Here is a 12,887-nt window from a genome sequence, read left to right as displayed (position 1 = left end):
ATTTGATCAAACTAAGCAGCCACTGCAAATTCATTCCGAAAGTAGGTGGGGTAAAAATGACACATCTACATTCAAGAAGCGGGCTCTGGGGGCATCCTAAGTTTTGACCAGTCGGGGCGCTCTCAGGTTCTTGTGTCCTAATTTCTGGAGAAGTTCAAATCAAAACACCCAAGAGAGTAATAGCTTTAGGAAAACAATAATCACCATTTTTTCAAAAACAGGGCATAATGATCTCTGTCAAATGGTTCTATAGCTTGCATATGGAGGGAAATCTCATCATAATTCCAGCAAAGTCCTTTGACGTCTGTTTCAGGGATAAATGGGCAGATATTACCAACTCTAATAATTGCATGGTAATGGAAGCTCCAGAGAGAACAGAAAACTGAGCTGCCCAGACAACTGGAAACTCTAGTTTAAACTTGTTTCCCCAAAATTCCCCTGGCCTCACAAATGCATGGAATGAAGAGTCAGTCATTAATCGTTGAGGTGAAATTATTACTTTCAATTTCTGTGGTCAGCCTCAGTAGGAGAGTCTACTCAGGACAGGTTGAGGGTGTAACTAAGTTATTAACAAAGAGGTATATACCAAAAATCCACAAAGGTTTCCAGCGGTTGACTGCTGTACCCAATTTCCTTCAACCACATCTCTCTCACTCACCATGGGTCCAGTGTTAAGCCTAGTGTCTGGCACAGAACAGGAGCTCAATAAAATCACTCCAATGAATGAACGATTCTGTCTTTCTCTTGACATGTGTGTCTCAACTCATCATCAGTAAACAAGGTGGACAGCAACATGACTTTCCCCTCTCACACACATGGAAGAAGGTAGACACCATCATAGTCTTTCTCTATCTCCAAGTTTTTCTACCACTTTCAAATTGCTGCCGAATTTTCTCAACCCCTTTGCCCCCAAAATGCCCATTTTTTCAGTTCATTGCCCTTCTCATTCCAAGCCTAGTCATCAATAATAGGCCACCAGAGCTTGCTGCTGGGCTCACTGATCTTTAAGTTGAAGAAGATGATGTAGGTCATGGAAGCAATTCCCATTCTGGAGGTGAGGAATCAAGGCCCAGAGACACTGAATGACTTTTGTACAGGTTCACACAGATATTTAAGAATAAATTGAGAAACAAAATTTACACCTCACTACACCAAATTTAAAACCAGTTCAACCATCCTCATCTACGTTTATAAATATATATATACTATAGTTATGTATATAGTGTATATATATGCAATATGCTTAGTAATATTATACTACAGTATAAGTATATAATTAGCAATATAATAATATAAGTACATATACATATTTATTATATAATAATATAATAAGATTAGTTCACATCCTCTACTATAATATTAATATAATAATATTAATCAACATTCTTCAGTCAATATTATATCATAATACATTAACACTATATTACTTCACTAAATATGTATCATATAAAAATATACTATAATAAACATACTGTTTTAATAATTAGAACCTCCTATTAAATGTTAATGTTTAACAATATTTTTTTTTTTTTTAAAGATTTTATTTTTTCCTTTTTCTCCCCAAAGCCCCCCGGTACATAGTTGTATATTCTTCGTTGAGGGTTCTTCTAGTTGTGGTATGTGGGACGCTGCCTCAGCGTGGTTTGATGAGCAGTGCCATGTCCGCGCCCAGGATTCGAACCGACGAAACACTGGGCCGCCTGCAGCGGAGCGCGCGAACTTAACCACTCGGCCACGGGGCCAGCCCCTAACAATATTTTTATCTTTAGTTTTAGTTTTTCTCCTTTGTTCCATGCACTGTGATTACCTAAATCATCTTGTTGAATCCTCCCTCTAACAATTCACATGAATTTTATTATCTTCATTGCAAGTGGGGATGCTGATGTCCAGAAATATTATGTGATTTACTCAAAGGTCACTTAGTAAGGGGTCAAGCCAGCCAGCCTCCAATCCCAAAGCTTAACTCTGAAGTTTATGCTCCTTGTATTACATCCCAATGACTCTTTTCACTGCAATAAATAACATAAAATAGTCTGTGATTTCCCTTTTCTCCTCTATTTCTATCGAGAAGGAAAATCTCATGGCTTTGTGTCACTCACATCTCCAACTTTTCATGATTTGCAAAATTGCTTGCATGGAGACTCAGGCTGCACGTGGGTCACCCATGCCCTTCTGCTGCCTCGTCCATTCTACAAATGTGAAAATCTTTTTAGCTGATTTGTTCAAGTTTTCAATATTTTTGATTCCATGGGTTTCAAACATCTCTCACTTTGCTCCCTTACATAATGCTTACTTGCTTTTCAGAGAAACCATAAGAACCTTATAGACGCAGACTTTCAGGACTCGGAACAGAAAATCCCCACTCCTGACACCATGGAAACTACAGAGCAGCCTGTCACACATTGTGAGTCCCATTGATGATAAGCAGTATTGACATGTAAAGACAAATATACGTGTGTATGTATTTAATTTCCTGTTTAAGGATCATTAAAATGTATTTCTAACATAATTTTATAAAGATAAAAGCTCACCCCTAACGCACAACAGTAGTCTTCAACCTGAAATGGTATTATTTCTCAATAATTTAAATTTAGAAAATTTTTTTAAAAAAACCAATGCAATGGCCATTCCCTTTTTGAACAAATACATCTTCCTGGAAAATGAATGTGCATGTGCACTACCATCTGTCAGTTTCAACGCAGGCACAAACAAACATGACATCAAAACAACCTAAATGTCGACAATCCATCTGAACTCTGCTCCATGAACTTCGTTGCCAGTGTGTTATTTCATATATTTATAATTTGACCGTCAAATGTGCCCGATTATGGAAGCACCATTTAACTTAAAATAGTGTGCCATATGCACATGATCAGGACTCCCTGCTGTCCTTTTAATTGGTCCCTGTTGTTTTCCTCCACATGACATTTGCAAGTATCCAGCAATGGAATGCCATGTATACTCTACTGGTCTGTTAACAAAAAACAGGCCTAGCAAACTATTCTCCAGATGATACATTCTACATCCAATGATCTTATAAATTATTTTTAAAAGAAAATAATCAATGGTACCCCACAGAGGGTTCATGAATAAAAGTGAACTGCACAGAATCAAAATCCCAGGGCCTCTAAGATTAATTCTTCCCGAGTCTATGTCTGCACAACCAAGATCAATTCTCCCTGAGTCTGTCTGTGCAAATCTGAACTATTATCATTAGGGGTGAAAGGGTTTGTTTCTAAGCTTTTACGTGGAAGAGTTCAATTTAATAATGTTCTCTATTAATCTGACCAAATCGGAAATATAAGCCAAAGAATATATTAAACTAACCTACAAACACCCTACCCTGAAATGGACAACAGAGATTTCCACAGTTAATGATAACTGTCTAAAAGCAGAGCGAAGACGAGCTTCAACATTACAAAATCAGTCCCAGGATAAATTCACATGCCAAGGATGTGTTCTTTTAAGGAGAAACACATTAATATGGACTAGAAAGTGGTCAACAAACTTTCTTTGTCACAGTCAAAATACTTTTGAAGTATCGTTTCTTGGCATGGGTATTACATGTGTGCGTGCCAAGGATTTTTCAGCCCAAATTGAAAAACGATTGGAACAACCTCAGAAGTTTCATTCACGGGTCTCATTTTAACAGTATCCTAATTTGGATTGGGATCAGAAAGGCAGATGTGGCAGAGAAATGATGCCAAAAATCTGAACTTGTAGTGAAGGCCCCAGGTTCTTTGGCCTCCACCCCCACGATCACAGGGGTTAGCATCACTTGCTGAGCAGCTGTGTATCCCTCTCTTAATCTGCTGCTTCCTATTTTTACATTAAATATTAATTTTTGTATTGCATACAAAATTTATATTGTTTCTATATTAATTTATATATTTTTAAAAACGGACAGAGAGTGGAGTCCACAGGATTCAGTTACTGGGAAAAGTTAGAGGGTTGGAGGAGCCAGTGTTAGATGTGCTATGAGATGGAAGAAGGAAGAGGAGTGGGCTATTTTACGCAGAGAGTGACCACAAGTGTGAGTTTACTTGGACTGCCATAAGAGAGGACCACACACGTGGGGGCTCGAACAACAGAAATGTATGATCTCACAGCTCTGGAGGCCAAAAGTCGGACGTCAAGGTGTCGGCAGGGCTGGTTCCTTCTGAGGGCCGTGAGGAGGAACCTGTTTCAGGCCTCTCTCGTTGCCTTGCAGCTGGTCGTCTTCAACTTGTGTCTTCACATGGCCTTCCTGTTGTGTCCTAATTTCCTCTTCTTAGCCAGACAACAGTCATACTGGATTAAGGGCCCACCGTAATGTTCCCATTTTAACCAGGTTACTTCTGTAAAGGGCCCTGTCTCCAAACACAGTCACATTCTGAGGAATCCCCTGCTGGGGATTAAGACTCCAACATACCTTTTTTCAGGGGGGCACAATTCAGCCCATGACACCACATGGCTGTCAGAACACCCCTGAATTTCACACTGTCCAGTGTCACACACCAAATCACATGACGCTATGGTCTATGCCATGCACAGGGATGTTCTGATTTCTGGAAGCTACTCCTGTTATCGCTATTTTGGAAAGTTGAGGATAACATCACCAGTGGCTTAATTTCAAGCTGTTTCTTCCCAACAACACCATTTATGTCAGAAACCTTATTAAGAAAGGCAACTGGTGAGTTTGGTGCTATGCTTATTTATTTCTAAATTCATATCAATAACAATTATGGTCCAGGCATTGTGCAAAATATCAGGGATTCAATTATAAGACAAAACCTCTGCTTTTAAGGACAGGGATTTTTAGCACTTGTTCCTTATACACCTGCACCAATTTCACCTGGGGTGCTTGTAAAATGGTAGACTCCTTGGGACCGGCTGAATCAAGATTTGGGATGGGGGGGTGGGGGAGTCAGGGATCTATCTCTTTAACAAGTACTCCAGATGGTTCTCATAAACTTTGAAAGTTGAGAACCACTGGTCTACGAGAAGAAATCAACAGATACACAAGGACCAGACAAACTAGTGAGTGCTGAGATGGCCGCACACAAGGGTGGTGTGGGACCCAGGGTAGGGGCACCTGAGTCCCCCTGGAGACGGAGAGTAGACTGCCTCAGGGAATTGATGAGAAATTAAAAGGTGATGAACAATTCCACATACTGACAGAGGACATTCATTCCAGGCAGAGAACATGACAGCGCAAAGGCACCCGTCTGCCGACATGGACATTTTCATATCCATGTGAACTCCCCCACGCCTGCCTCCAAGCCTCAGAGCACTTCACTTAACTCTTTGGTGCGATGCCCCATCCTGTCCATCACACTTTGCAGCTCTCCAGCACTTATCAACCCCTTCCTTGAACTATTTACTTCTCTTCAATTTCTCAGCTATCTCTACTTCGAGAATTTTGGACAGCACGTTGCTCCAGGAGCCTACACCTCATGGTTGTGCACCCCTCGAGATTTCCCCCCGTAGCACAGCCCGGTGGCCTTGCCACCCATTTTCACTCCCTGCAGCTGTTGTTTCTGCCCGGGGAATATTTGCAAACTGTCAGTTTCACAGGTACAGCTTGCTGCCGAGGCTTTTTAACGAAAGACGGTAACTTATTCTTCAGTGTTGCTAAATATCTTAACTACATACAGGGCATTTTACTATCTTTACTCCTCCTTGGCTTTTATTGATTTGGGAACTATCATTTTCAAAGCTCCACATGCCGGAGTGGAAAGTTCTGTGTTGACTCTTCGTTCCCCACACCAAGGCACTTCCTCGTCCCTTATGCTGCTCCAGGAGTGCAAGGAAACCACGTGGTCCTTCTGTTTGCTTTTGGAACTATTTTGAGTACTCCAAGTCAGGCTCATTTCTCAATGTTAAGCACATAAAACTACATTATAGGGATTTCCTTCAAAGCAAGATATACAGTCGATCTCGATTAGCCACTCAGATCAATAGGACTCTGGATTTTGTTATGAAAAATGATTACTTGGCACGTTCTGTACAGTTCCTGCCCGGGAAGGTCAAGGGCTTCATATCACTCTGGCTATTACACAAAATCACCCTTTATGCACATTTCCACTCACCATTGCTTTTATGATTTACCATGTTCCAGACACAGGCGGAAAGCAGGGAGCTTTGTGATATACAGTGTGTGCTGGGCACGGACAGAGGAAATGCATTATTTAATTTACTGAATAAACATGCTGGATTTTAGCAGATGATGGAGGAAAATTATACCTCTTCCATAAAATGTTTGAGATATAATTTGCAAACTATGGAAGATAACTGGCATTGGCTGAATTATTCTCTGCATCATGGTCTGATCCTGGCACATTACTTAGATCTGAGGTCAGCAGACTATAGCCTGGAGGTCAAAACCAGCCTGTGGCCTGTTTTTGTATAGCTCGCCAGCTAAAAGTGGTTTTTACAATTTAAAAGGATTGTGAAAAATGCAAAAACAAAGAATATGTGACAGAGACTGTATGTGACTCCCAAAAACTAAAATATTTACTACGTAGCCCTTTAGTTTGCCGGTGCCTCATTTTTATTATCGCGAGACATAGGAGAAACCTCTTACCAGCTTAGTCGCTTAAATACTATTGACTTTCATTAGACATTTGTAAATCTTCTGCTTGAAAGCAAGTCAACAAGTACTTACTGAAAGCACTCATCCATGAAAATATGTTTGTCACTTGTGAGAGTTCCTTTTCTCTTGGGTGCCTGTTAGGACCGGGCACTATGGTAAAGATTTCATGTCAACTTTTTCACTTAATCCTTCAAACAGCCAGATGGGGGAGGACTTGCCTTCCTCTTTACAGATGAGGAAGCTAAACCTCAGTGAAATCAGATCGCCTGTCCAGGGTGACATCGCTGGTGAATGCTGGGGATGAGAGCGTCCGTGGCTACATTTGGGGAGCCTGACTATGAAATCTCCAAGATCCAATAACTCAATTCAAATCTCATAAAACCAGAAGCAAATGGGATAAACCTCAGTTTACAATATGCTTATTTGGATTCATGACCTCATAAATTAGAATATAGCTGCCATAAAGACTAAAACCTGTATTCATATATGTATACATATATCTTCACATATACACATATTCGCTTATATATCAAACCTGTGATTTGATATTTCAAAAAACATTATATTTAAATTTCAAGAAAAACTGCATAATTATGACACATAGGAGCTTGATCATTTCATAGAAACAGATGTGTATGAAAAAATCAAGATAAGAGCTATACTTATCTATGCATTTTATGCTCATAAGTAAAAGTTTTTAAGATTTACAAAATAACTCAATGAATTCATTTATGTCAGGTCACCAAACCTATCCTCCTAAATTTTGATAATGATGCTATTTTTTAAATTAAAAAAAAGAAATCAGTTTCCTTCTGAAAGATGCCATTTCGGGGGTAGACATAATATTTAGGGGAGACAAGCATGGTATAAGGAAACAATGTAGATTTGGGAGAATTGAAGACTTTGCCCAAATCCCATCTCAGATGTTTAGTCATTGTGCTTCTTGGGTACTGTCCCTTCCGAGCGCTAGCATCTGTCTGGATTACAGAGATTTGTACATAAACACCCAGGTCAGCACCTAACTCGCAGCTGAGCTACACAAACCGGTGCTCTCATCCCCCACCTTTTGCTCCATCCACATCCCTTACGTCAGCAAACGCATCATCTATTAGCAGAGCGGAGGCACCTGTATGTCTCTCTTAAAGTCCCGACTTTATGAACAGAAGCTTAATTGCGTAATTTGTGAGAAACATCATTTTCCCTACTCTTCATCGCCTGCAGAGTGCAAGAAAGCACAAACCATAGGACACGGCAACTCCAAGCCACAGCTACAGGCTACAGAAGGCTCTGAGCGTCGGAGCTCTAAAGTGAATAGCTGCTTGGGCGCTGCTCCTCTTTAACACGGGGAACTCGAAAGGGGTACACTGAGATGCACCCTGTTTAGCTGGATCTCTGAGATAATACAGAAAATTTCGGTTCTAATTCAGGCTTCTCTTCGAGACGAATAAGATCACTGTATTGATAATGGATATAGCTGTTTGGCAGAGTTTCTTGCTCTGCGGCAGGAAATGAAGCCTGAAGGACAGAAGATATGCCTGGCTTTATGGAGGAGGATAAAAACCAACACAGACTTTCCGAGAGAAATCATTTAAAAGGTCAAACTAAGGGAGAAAGAGAACTGACGCTCTCTGAAACCCATAAAATGTATCCTGGCTGCCACATTTTTAACTCTCTGATGTTGAGCAGTGAATCCCCGTTTGTTAATCGTGTCCAGAGTTGTCTGAGTGCTAATTTCAAGTCATCACGGTGTCTTAGAAAGAGCCTTGTTCTGGGAGAGGGTGTCGGGGTTGTGCTGGCTCTGCCCTGTGAACCACAGGGTCCTGGGGGAGTTTGCAGAAGGTGCCCATGAATCTCTTTCCAGACCTAGTAATAAAAATATCTAGCACTGATGTAAAATCGGAACCTTTCCTCTAAGTTATTTCTGTAATCCTCTCAGCACCCCTGAGAGCTAGATATCCAAATTCCTGTTTTACACGGCAGGACACAGGTTTAGGGAAGTCACGACTCCATGACTGTCAGGTGACTTTTTTTTCTCTCAAAATTCTGTGCTTCTGAGACGCCACCGGCAAAAAGTCAATAAAAATGAGAGAACAAAGCAGATTCTGGTGCAAGATAAATCATCTTTAAAAGAAAAAAATCATTCCCAAATGCATGTCTTAGAAAGTCATAGATTTATGGGGTTTTTTTTCAATCAAAATATTTACCAAATGCTACAAAGGACAGGGTGTTTTATGGGGGGCCTGGGGACCGCAGCACAGACGCTGTTCCATGATTAGCAGCTGGGGGCCCAAAAGGAAAAGATCTCAAAACTTCCGGTTTTGACCTTGCTCATTTATTAAAAGGCAAATGTTGCATTTTTAGTAAACATTTTAAAATATTATTCTAGGCAATTTTTTAAAAAGAAAGACTGACATCCTAAAGCAGCTAGAAAATGTATAAATTGTACTTGTTCTTCTGGAAGATTAAAGGGAAAATTCTTCAAATATTTGAGAAAGAGTATAATATCAACTCAAAAAGGATAATTAAATTATGAAATAATACATTGAAATATTAAATATATATTAAATGTACAAATATATTAAATAAATATTAACTATTAGGCTCCCAGTGCCACAAAGAGACAATTTGTCTATTTATTTATTTGTTTATTATTCATGTTTTCCCTTTTTCCAGTGCCCCGCTTTAAAACAAAAAGAATTAAAATAATTGCGATGACCTCTGAGTTTGGTCAAAGTTGTAAAATACTTCACATTTGCATCAGTGATTAAATTCCCAATTACCCCCACAGGATGGACTGCAGGCTTTATAGTTGCTTTTGAGCTGCTGTCAAAACACTGTAGAAGTTCTCAGATATCACTTCTTTTGTGGTAGAGCTGTTTAGTTTGAAATTTACTGCAGCAGACAGTATTTTTTTAACAAAATTACAATTTTATTCACTTGATTTGATCCTTATAGAATCTACAAAGTAAACTCTCCTCTCATGACAAATGGTGATGTACTCAGTATCTTAAACTAATTTAAACAACAGCCTTCTTACTGATGATTTTATTTATTTATTTATTTATTTATTTATTTAATTTATTTTTTGAGGAAGATTAGCCCTGAGCTGACTACTGCCAGTCCTCCTCTTTTTTTGCTGAGGAAGACTGGCCCTGAGCTAACATCCATGCCCGTCTTCCTCTACTTTCTATGTGGGACGCCTGCCACAGCATGGCGTGCCAAGTGGTGCCATGTCCGCACCTGGGATCCAAACCTGTGAACCCCAGGCCACTGAGAAGCGGAACGTGCGAACTTAACCACTGCGCCACTGGGCCGGCCTCTCACTGATGATTTTAAAAACTTTATCTTCTCTCAGCCCCAGAATCTCTCCTGGACACTGCTTTCCCAGCGGTACCTGGAGGATGGCAGGTTAAAACAGATTTCGTCAGCCTGCTTCTCTTACGGCGTCTGTACGTCTGTGAGCAGTACCATCACACTCCCAGCAATCGAAACCAAGAACTATGTGTCATCCCAGATTTCTCTCTCTGCCTAACTCTTTACGTGCTATCACAAGGGCCTGTGGATTGCATTTCCTAAATACTTTTCATATTTATTTTCTTACAAAGCTATTCTCGCTGTATTTATCAAGATTTTCCTCATTGCTCCAACACACATTTCTATAGTCTCCTAAGTCTGTGGTCCAGACAGTATTCTGTCCAAGCATCCACCACGTCACTGGAAGATCTGGCTTTCTCAAGCGCAGACACGACTGTATCTTTTTTGCTCTTTAATCGGTTGACATCAACCACAGGAGAGAAAGTGAAAGCTCCATAAACTTGCAGTTAGGGTCTTCCATACTGCTCCAGATGGTTCTCTTCCATGACAGACCCCTGCCCTCTGCTCCAAACCCTTTTCCCATTACTCGTCCCCCTTCAAATTCCATCTCAGGTGTCCCAACATGGGAGAACCCAACCTTCTACTCAATGGTCTCTGCTCTTGCTTAATGTCATATCAAACTATAACTATGGATCTATAAATCTATCTCTGCCCTCAGACCTTCAGAGCTTTAAGAGTTGGGACTGTCTTATTCAGTGCAGAATTCAGAGATAAGTTTGAACGGAAATGAAAACGTGTATTTTCCTTCACACGTGCATTAGCTTTTAAACCTACAACTACAACCTAGTCTACAAACATAGACACAAGATTAATGTCACTTTGCCTCTATATGAAGGTATATAAAAGCAAATGTGCTAAGAGATCATACAGAGTATACTTTCTCCATTAATGCACACCTGATATCTACTTTAATTTTTGAAACAGTGTCTTTGAAGTCCATAGGTTTCAGAGTTAAACACTTACACCTTAACTTCTATAAATGTGCTACATGGCAATTCTCATTTCCCAGTTCTATACCTAATGTAAATGTAATATCTTGGAGCAAAAATAAAATCACGAAGGACTTCTGTGCTGATTTGAGTGGGAATAGTCTGATTTTTATGCATTTAGCTGACGTGGTTGCAAAATGTTTTTTCCCTTACAGAATTTCAAGCATTTTAAGGAAAGAGTTCACCCAATCTTTAATTTCATAGCCTACAGTTGTGAACACTCAGTAATTCGGGACCACTAGATGGTGAAAATGCATCTCTATATACTAACTCTCTTTGGACAAAATATTAGTTAAAAAAAAAAACCCTGAAATTATCCTAAAATTAAAAATGAAAAATTCCCTAAGTACAATATACCTCCCATTATAAATTTAAATTATAAATAAAGACACCAACAGCCAAACAGAAAATAGGTTTCCCTTAATATTTGTATTTTAACACTGAAGGAAAATATCAATAAATCTATGATAATCACAGCATCTTCTTATTTTTAAAATGTTTTCAAATTTAGCCTCGAAAATGTTTTTGAAATTACAGTCTTTGATAAATTTTCTTTGATTATATTTTTTTAGAAGCCTTTCTCTGAGAAGAGTTCTCTTTGCACCTGAAGGAGGATGTTTTTAATTAATTATATACAGTCTCGTGTCTAACTATGCATTCTAAGTCATGGTATCCATGATGGCAGTTATTATAATTTATAATTCTTTCTTCATGGTTAGACTGTGAATCTCTGAAAGGAAGAAATAAGTCTCATTCATTTTGTTTCCCCACAACCCAGCACATGCAAACACTCAACACAGTTATGAATCGATAGGAGAGTCTTAATCAAATACATGACACAGGGTAGACGATTACTACCAGGAGAGGAATTGAAAATCCACAGAGCCTCTTCCTGGCTGTATCAAATGAGGCCAATGGCTTTCTATGAGTTAAGTAAGTATATTATGTAACAGTTTTGCGTTCTGTAAGTAACAAAAACAAATGCACCACGTCCATAATGCCGTTGCTTTTGGGTGGTGTTTAACACGAAGACGAGATACATTGATTACGTTCACTCAAATTCCTCAGCCAAAACTGCAAAGATTTCAGAAGGATCTGGTTTTAGTGCACTATCTCTATTTCTGAGTCATTTAATTCAGCATTAAACAGTTCTGCTGGGGGAGAAAATGGGAACAGAGAGAGGTCAAAACGTATCAAGGAAACATGTCCTGGGCATCCTTTTATCTCTTCCTAAGCATTCATTGAAAGATCCAGGCGCTTCTCCATCTAGGTAAGGACTTTCAGAACACCTCCCCTATCGGGAAAATAGTCCACATCTGCCCGGTCCTCACTTCTCACGTGTCCTCCTCCTCACAGGAGGGTCTTTTAGATCCAGTGTGGTTTTGTGCTTCTACCTTGAGAACACATTCCGTTTAGGCTCTATTTTGTGACTCGGCCTCTAGAGGTCGTGATTTGGGAGCTTTCGCCAGATCTGCTCTCATCCTTTTCCTTGTCTAGGTTGCTGGTCATTACTTCTGTCACTGGCATTCTGTTCCCAATGCCAACAACACAGCCCATGGGGCTGCTCTCTGAGCAACAGATTCTATGTCACAGACAGAGAGCAGCAAAACACTTAAAGAAAATGAGAAGCATTTCTTCCTTTGAAAGAAGAAGTCCTCTGGTCTTAAAGAAAAATCATCATTCCTAATAAAACAAGCTTATTGGGTCTTTATGTTTATCTTACACCAAAGAAAAATTTCTGGAGGTAGAACATAAATAATGCAAGCTAAGTGTCTGATTAACTTCTTGTGGTTAAAGACAGATACAATAAGTGTGATAAATATCTATATTGTCTCATAGAGAGCAATATCAGAAAATCTAATATCTAATGAAAAAAGGAAACCAATATGAGGTCCCATTCATAAATCATAATTAGCTTTCAAAGACCAATATATTTCATTATGACTATA

The 12,887-nt window shown here is 39.5% G+C and overlaps 1 protein-coding gene across 2 annotated transcripts in view; it reads right to left on the bottom strand.

Moving 5' to 3' along the window:
• Positions 1 to 12,887, bottom strand: part of CSMD1 (CUB and Sushi multiple domains 1) — a 1,835,848-nt gene that overhangs the window by 112,009 nt on the left and 1,710,952 nt on the right. The gene's annotated exons all lie outside the window — the stretch shown is intronic.

The sequence above is a fragment of the Equus asinus genome, chromosome 27 (genome assembly GCF_041296235.1).
Source record: "Equus asinus isolate D_3611 breed Donkey chromosome 27, EquAss-T2T_v2, whole genome shotgun sequence".
NCBI classification, from domain to species: domain Eukaryota; kingdom Metazoa; phylum Chordata; class Mammalia; order Perissodactyla; family Equidae; genus Equus; species Equus asinus.
This window is presented reverse-complemented; position numbering and strand designations above follow the sequence as displayed.